Source organism: Triticum aestivum, chromosome 2A (genome assembly GCF_018294505.1).
Source record: "Triticum aestivum cultivar Chinese Spring chromosome 2A, IWGSC CS RefSeq v2.1, whole genome shotgun sequence".
Taxonomy (NCBI): Eukaryota; Viridiplantae; Streptophyta; class Magnoliopsida; order Poales; family Poaceae; genus Triticum; species Triticum aestivum.
Window position 1 is genome coordinate 720,696,961 of NC_057797.1, and position 6,764 is coordinate 720,703,724.

The following is a 6,764-nucleotide window of genomic DNA, read 5'->3' on the forward strand; positions in this document are numbered from 1 at the left end:
GATAGCACTGGTCTGCTGCCTTATTTCTAGCTGATCATGACCAATATAGATGGTTATAACCTTGTAAATTGTGGTGGGTTGCTATGACTAGGCGCCACCTCATCAATTTTGCCTATGTGTCATGTCCATGTGGCAGTTTTTGCCCTAGGTTGTGAAGCAACCTATATTTCTGTCATTCCCAAAATTCCCAAAAAAATCTCATAAATTCATTGGGTCATATCTTCATCAAATATGTAAAAATCCTTCCTTTCCTAGTTCAAAACTAATTCAACAATAGTCATTTTCCTATTATGTTCACGACAGCACTTTATGAAGGAAGTGCTATTTATATATTCTTGATTGCCCTCGGAATTTTTGGGCACTCTTTCCTATCCAAATCATTACCGCATGACAAAATTCAGCTCCACTTGCCTAGCAAATCTTCCTCGGCAAATTTCCAAAGTTTTTGTCCACCTAGAAGCATTGTGAAGGAAGTACCTTTTTTATATATCCAAATGACATGAAATTTATACAGTTTCTTCATATGCTCAAATTATCACCCTCCTCCAAATTGCAGCTCAGGCAAATTATCTATGTGAGCCCAGGTTCAATTTATATTTTATGGCCAAATTGGCACGTTGCAAAGCAAGTGTTATGTATACCCCTCCTATTAACCTCAAACTCTTTGGTCACTCTTCCATACCCAAATCATTGCCACATGATAATATTTAGCTCCATTTTCCTAGTCAATCTTTCTCAGGAAATTTTCAAAGTTTCTACCTCGAGAGAAGCTTTGTGAAGTAAGTACTAGCTAGGCTTACCCAAATGATCTGAAAATCTACCAAGGCATAACCATACCTATGTAACTTACCTACACCAAATTTGAGCTCATTTCATTCATCCAATTTCTCTCACTAGTTTTCCCAAGTTTCTGTCCATAGAAGAGCATTGTGAAGGAAGTACCACTTTGGCATGTCCAAATGGTATCAATTTTCTACGGTGCTTTCCAATGCCCAAATAACCATCCTCCACCAAATTTCAGCTCGATCCATTCATTATTTTGAGCCCAGCTTCAACATTCATATTTCTGTCCAGTGTGGTACTTTGCAAAGCAAGTACCACCTAGGATCCTCCTTTTGATCTGAAAATTTGCAAAGACATTCTTCTTAGTAGATGATCATCCTCAGCAAAAACTCACGCCCATTGGCCATGTGCATTTCCCGTACCGCTAATCAAACACTTGGCTGCTAATTCATGTTTGAGCATCGATCGGTCTCCTCGTGAGAATCTTATATTGTAATTTTCTTCCTAGAACCTACCTGGGGAGTGCCCAACCCACTAGATATGCCTAGGCTGCCCAGAACACATGGCAACGCCACGGTCACGCAGTGACCATGAGTCGGGCATGCGAGTTTACGCGCTCTAGAGTTGGGGGCCTTGGCCACCGCCCAAACCTCAACGTATCACCATCAAACCATGTATTTATGATTAAATAGGTACTTATGTAACTATAAATGATTTTTGGGAAAAATAAATAGTAAACTATGAGGCAGGTGCAGTTCAAATTTGACCCCCTTCCTGTTGAATCGGCGGGAATTTGTCTTTTTCACCAGAGGTGGATCAAAACTTTTGACGCCCACCAATTTTGTCAATTGTGCATTAAATATGGCCTAGTATTTTATAAAAATGATTTGGTCCAATTTTGCAACAATTATTTGGGAGGTCCATCACAAAAAAACCTCCTTTTGGGCACTCGAAAAATGGAAAATGGTTTTTTCGTCCAAAGAAAATGAAAACTTACTTAGGCAACATTGTTTGCCATTCCAATATGCACCCTTGTGCATAATATGAGATCATTTGAACAAACTATGCCATGGATGTGGCCATAAGATTGATCATTTGGCTTGAAAGCCATTGATCTCCACACATGATAGCTCGTTTCTGAGAACACTTATTTAAAATAATTGCCGCATTACAAGTTTGTTATTTTTCCTAGGAACTTGGCCACATATAATGACACAATACGAAGGTTTCTCAATTTTATGATTTTTTTGAATTTTTTATGCCCATTTCAAAATGCGGTCAAAACGGCGGGAATGACCGTTCCTAGCTAGTGGTTGAATCTTGAATTTTTTTTGGTGTTTCTCTGATTAAATAGGTACTTATGTAACTAGAAATGATTTTTTGAAAAAATATATAGCAAACTATAAGGCAACTGCAATTCAAATTTAACCCGCTTCCAGCTGAATCGGTGGAAATTTGTCTTTTTCATGAGAGGTGGATCAAAACTTTTTGCACCCAACCATTTTGTCAATTGTGCATTAAATATGTCCTAGTATTTTAAAAAATTGATTTGATCCAATTTTGCAACAATTATTTGGGAGGTCCTTCACAAAAAAACCTCCTTTTGGGCACCCGAAAAATGAAAAATGGTTTTTTTGTCCAAAGAAAAATGAAAACTTCCTTAGACAACATTGTTAGCCATTCCAATATGCACCCTTGTGCACAATATGAGATCATTTTAACAAACTATGCCATGAATGTGGCCATAAGATCGATCATTTGGCTTGAAAGCCATTGATCTCCACACGTGATAGCTCGTTTTTGAGAACACTTTTTAAAAATAATTGTCGTATTACAAGTTTGTTATTTTTCCTAGGAACTTGGCCACATATAATGACACAATGCGAAGGTTTCCCAATTTTTTAATTTTTTTTAATTTTTTATGCCCGTTTCAAAATGCGGTCAAAACGGCGGGAATGACCGTTCTTAGCTAGTGGTTGAATCTTGGAATTTTTTTGGTGTTTCTATGATTAAATAGATACTTATGTACCTAGAAATGATTTCTAGAAAAAATAAAGAGCAAACTACAAGGCAGCTACAGTTCAAATTTGACCCGCTTCCAGCTAAATCAGCGGAAATTTGTCTTTTTCATGAGAGGTGGATCAAAACTTTGTACACCCAACCATTTGGTCAATTGTGCATTAAATATGTCCTAGTATTTTATAAAAATTATTTGGTCCAATTTTGCAACAATTATTTGGTAGGTCCTTCACAAAAAAACCTCCTTTTGGGCACTCGAAAAATGGAAAATGGTTTTTTCGTCCAAAGAAAATGAAAACTTCCTTAGGTAACATTGTTTGCCATTCCAATATGCACCCTTGTGCACAATATGAGATCATTTGAACAAACTATGCCATGGATGTGGCCATAAGATTGATCATTTGGCTTGAAAGCCATTGATCTCCACACGTGATAGCTCGTTTCTGAGAACACTTTTTTAAAATAATTGCCATATTACAAGTTTGTTATTTTTCCTAAGAACTTGGCCACATATAATAACACAATGCGAAGTTTCCCAATTTTTTGATTTTTTTTTATTTTTTTTATGTCTGATTCAAAATGCGGTCAAAACGGTGGGAATGACTGTTCCTAACTAGTGGTTGAATCTTAGAATTTTTTTGGTGTTTCTATGATTAAATAGATACTTATGTACCTAGAAATGATTTTTGGAAAAAATAAAGAGCAAACTACAAGGCAGTTACAGTTCAAATTTGACCCGCTTCTAGCTGAATCGGCGGAAATTTGTCTTTTTCATGAGAGGTGGATCAAAACTTTTTACACCCAACCATTTGGTCAATTGTGCATTAAATATGGCCTAGTATTTTAGAAAAATGATTTGGTCCAATTTTGCAACAATTATTTGGGAGGTCCTTCACAAAAAAACCTCCTTTTGGGCACTCAAAAAATGGAAAATGGTTTTTTCATCCAAAGAAAATGAAAACTTCCTTAGGCAACATTGTTTGCCATTCCAATATGCACCCTTGTGCACAATATGAGATCATTTGAGCAAACTATGCGATGGATGTGGCCATAAGATTAATCATTTGGCTTGAAAGCCATTGATCTCCACACATGATAGCTCGTTTCTGAGAACACTTTTTTAAAATAATTGCCGTATTACAAGTTTGTTATTTTTCCTACGAACTTGGCCACATATAATGACACAATGTGAAGGTTTCCCAATTTTTTGATTTTTTTGAATTTTTTATGCCCGTTTCAAAATGCGGTCAAAACGGCGGGAATGACCGTTCCTAGCTAGTGCTTGAATCTTGGAATTTTTTTGGTGTTTCTATGATTAAATAGATACTTTTGTACCTAGAAATGATTTTTGGAAAAAATAAATAACAAACAATGAGGACGCTGCAGTTCAAATTTGACCCGTTTCCTGCTGAATGAGCGGAAATTTGTCTTTTCATGAGAGGTGGATCAAAAATTTTGACACCCAATAATTTGGTCAATTGTGCATTAAATATGTCCTAGTATTTTAGAAAATTGATTTGGTACAATTTTGCAACAAATATATGGTAGGTCCTTCACACAAAAAAAGTCATTTTGGGCACTCGGAAAATGATTAAAAATAGCTAGAAAGATCAAAAGTGCATAGAAATTGGTCCTTATCCATAAAATGTGGTCTAAATCTAGTGAAAATTTGTGTGGTGCCATTTTGTAAAATATTTTTGATAGCTACTTCACAAAATCCCTCTATTTTTAGTACTTAGACATTTTTTTTAAATCACTGGTTTTTGAACCAATCACGACTCTTCTCACGGATTGATGACATGGCGCCCATCCATCCATCCATCCATCTCTCCATCCCACATCCATCCATCCATCTATCTATAGAAAAAAGAAAATAAAATGAAAAAGAGATTCCCCCCACCCGCAGCCCAAACCCTAGGTCAGATCCCATCGACCCCCCCCCATCGCACCCCTCCTCTCCTCGCAGCCGCCCCACTCCTCCTCCCTCAGATCCTTGCCGCCGCCACCTCCTCCCAGATCCCCCTCTCCCCGACCCAAACCTCCCTCTCTCTGCCATCCCAAACCCGCCGCCGGGCTCCCCCACCCCCGCCGCCGCCGACCTCTTCATCGCCCCCAGCGCTGGCCATCCTTCCTTCCACCATCCAGATCCCCCGTTTCCTCGCTGTCTCGCGTCGCCGCTACCACCTCCCTCCGGCGGAGCTCGTTGCCGTTCCCCACGCCCTCCTCCTCTCGCCCCTCCCCTTCCCACTCCCCACAGCGACGGCCGACGGCCTCACCACGGCGCAAAATCCCCCACCACCATGAAGCCAGCGAGGATGTTCCCGTGACGGCCGTTGGTGTCCCTGCCGCTGCCACGGGCCCTCGCCGCCGAGGCGCCCGTCTCCGTGCGGCGGTTGCGCGTGGTGCGGTGCATGGCCAAGGAGCGACGGGTGCGAATGGTGGCGAAGCAGATCCAGCGGGAGCTGGCGGACATGCTGACCCGCGACCCCGTCATGCAGCGCGCCGTCCTCCCCGAGGCCGCCCTCGGCACCGACCGCTACCTCTCCTCCCCCACCACCATCGCCGATGTCGAGCTCTCCAACGACCTCTAGGTCACGCCCGGACTCTCCCTCGAAACGATGCGGCTGCGCTGCAATCTAGGATGCTGAGTTCCTTGTCTCTGCTCTGGTTTGTGTCTGCAGGTGTGCAAGGTGTATGTGTCCGTGTTCGGGGAAGAAGGTGGCCATGGCCGGGCTCAAGGACAATACCATGTACCTCCAGGTCACGCCCGAGCTCTCCAACGACCTCCAGGTCACGTCTGCTTACTTCCCATTTTGTTTATAGATCATTATGCTAGTTTCTGTCTTGTTTAATTGGTTAATTGTTCATGCTTGAAGTTAATTAGCTAGAGTAGTTGGTTAGTTACACACTGGTTGGTGCATGCTAGCTCAAGTGTATACATGCATGGATGTATGTGTTTTGTAGTTGAAGGAGTTCATTCTGTGCAGCCGGAGGCGTACAAGTTCAAGATCGGTGACCGGGTTTTTCGGAGGCCCGGAGACCCACCCCTGGACCAAGTTATCGAGATGCTACAGAAGCACAAGGATAAGTCTCAAGATGAAATCTAGCTAGCTGGCTACAGTATGCCTTATGCTCTCATTGATTTATTTCTTTTGCGCTCTTTTGCAGTTCTATATTGATGAGTGAGCGATCTGGTAGCAGCTAGCTAACTGCCTCTAGATTGTAACTCTGTTATGGGATGTGTGGTTGCGCATGCGTTCTGCATTGTCAAATGTGTTCTCTGTTGTCACACATCGTATGCAATGGTGTTCATAGTTTTTATATTTGTTGTCATGCGATGCGGTCACTGAATTGCTCAAATTTGCTGGCCAAGTACTATGTAGTTCTGTTCTATGCTAGGCTACCAGGCTAGGTAACTTCTGTATCAAAATCATGGATTCTAATCTTTACTATTATCTGCCATGGATCAACAATGATGCATCACAGGTAGTAGTAGTAGAGTCGGACTTGGTGCTGCATTGCCCAGTTATTAGCTCCTCGATTTGTTCCTCGCAGCGTGGGGTCAGCACTTTACCTCAACTTGTCTGCATTTTCTCTCACACACTAGACTTGCTCATCCATAACACAATGGCAGTGCGTGAGTGAGTCCTGTAGGTATGTATGTTTTTGGGCTGGTTGTAGATGGCTTTGTATGTTATGGTAGTGTGCTTGCTCTCCCTACTCTGCTTTCACTTGTAGAAAAGAAGAGCAGAGCAGGGTAAGTAAAACACACTAGCAACTCTCTAATTAGAACACCAGATGTTGTGCAACTCCCTACTAGTAGATACCAACCACATGTATCCACAGATTTACTACTAAATCCAATTACAGTACTACCCGATGTTGTGTGATTCCTTCCATTCTATGATTGATAAAGGAAGTACTTCATTAGTAACGAGACATGCTAATCTGGTGCTGAAATT

At 41.4% G+C, this 6,764-nt stretch overlaps 1 pseudogene; it reads left to right on the plus strand.

Moving 5' to 3' along the window:
• The first annotated feature begins 5,117 nt into the window (after nt 1–5,117).
• On the plus strand, nt 5,118–5,988 carry LOC123191921 (probable ribosome-binding factor A, chloroplastic; annotated as a pseudogene).
• The last annotated feature ends 776 nt before the right edge of the window (nt 5,989–6,764 follow it).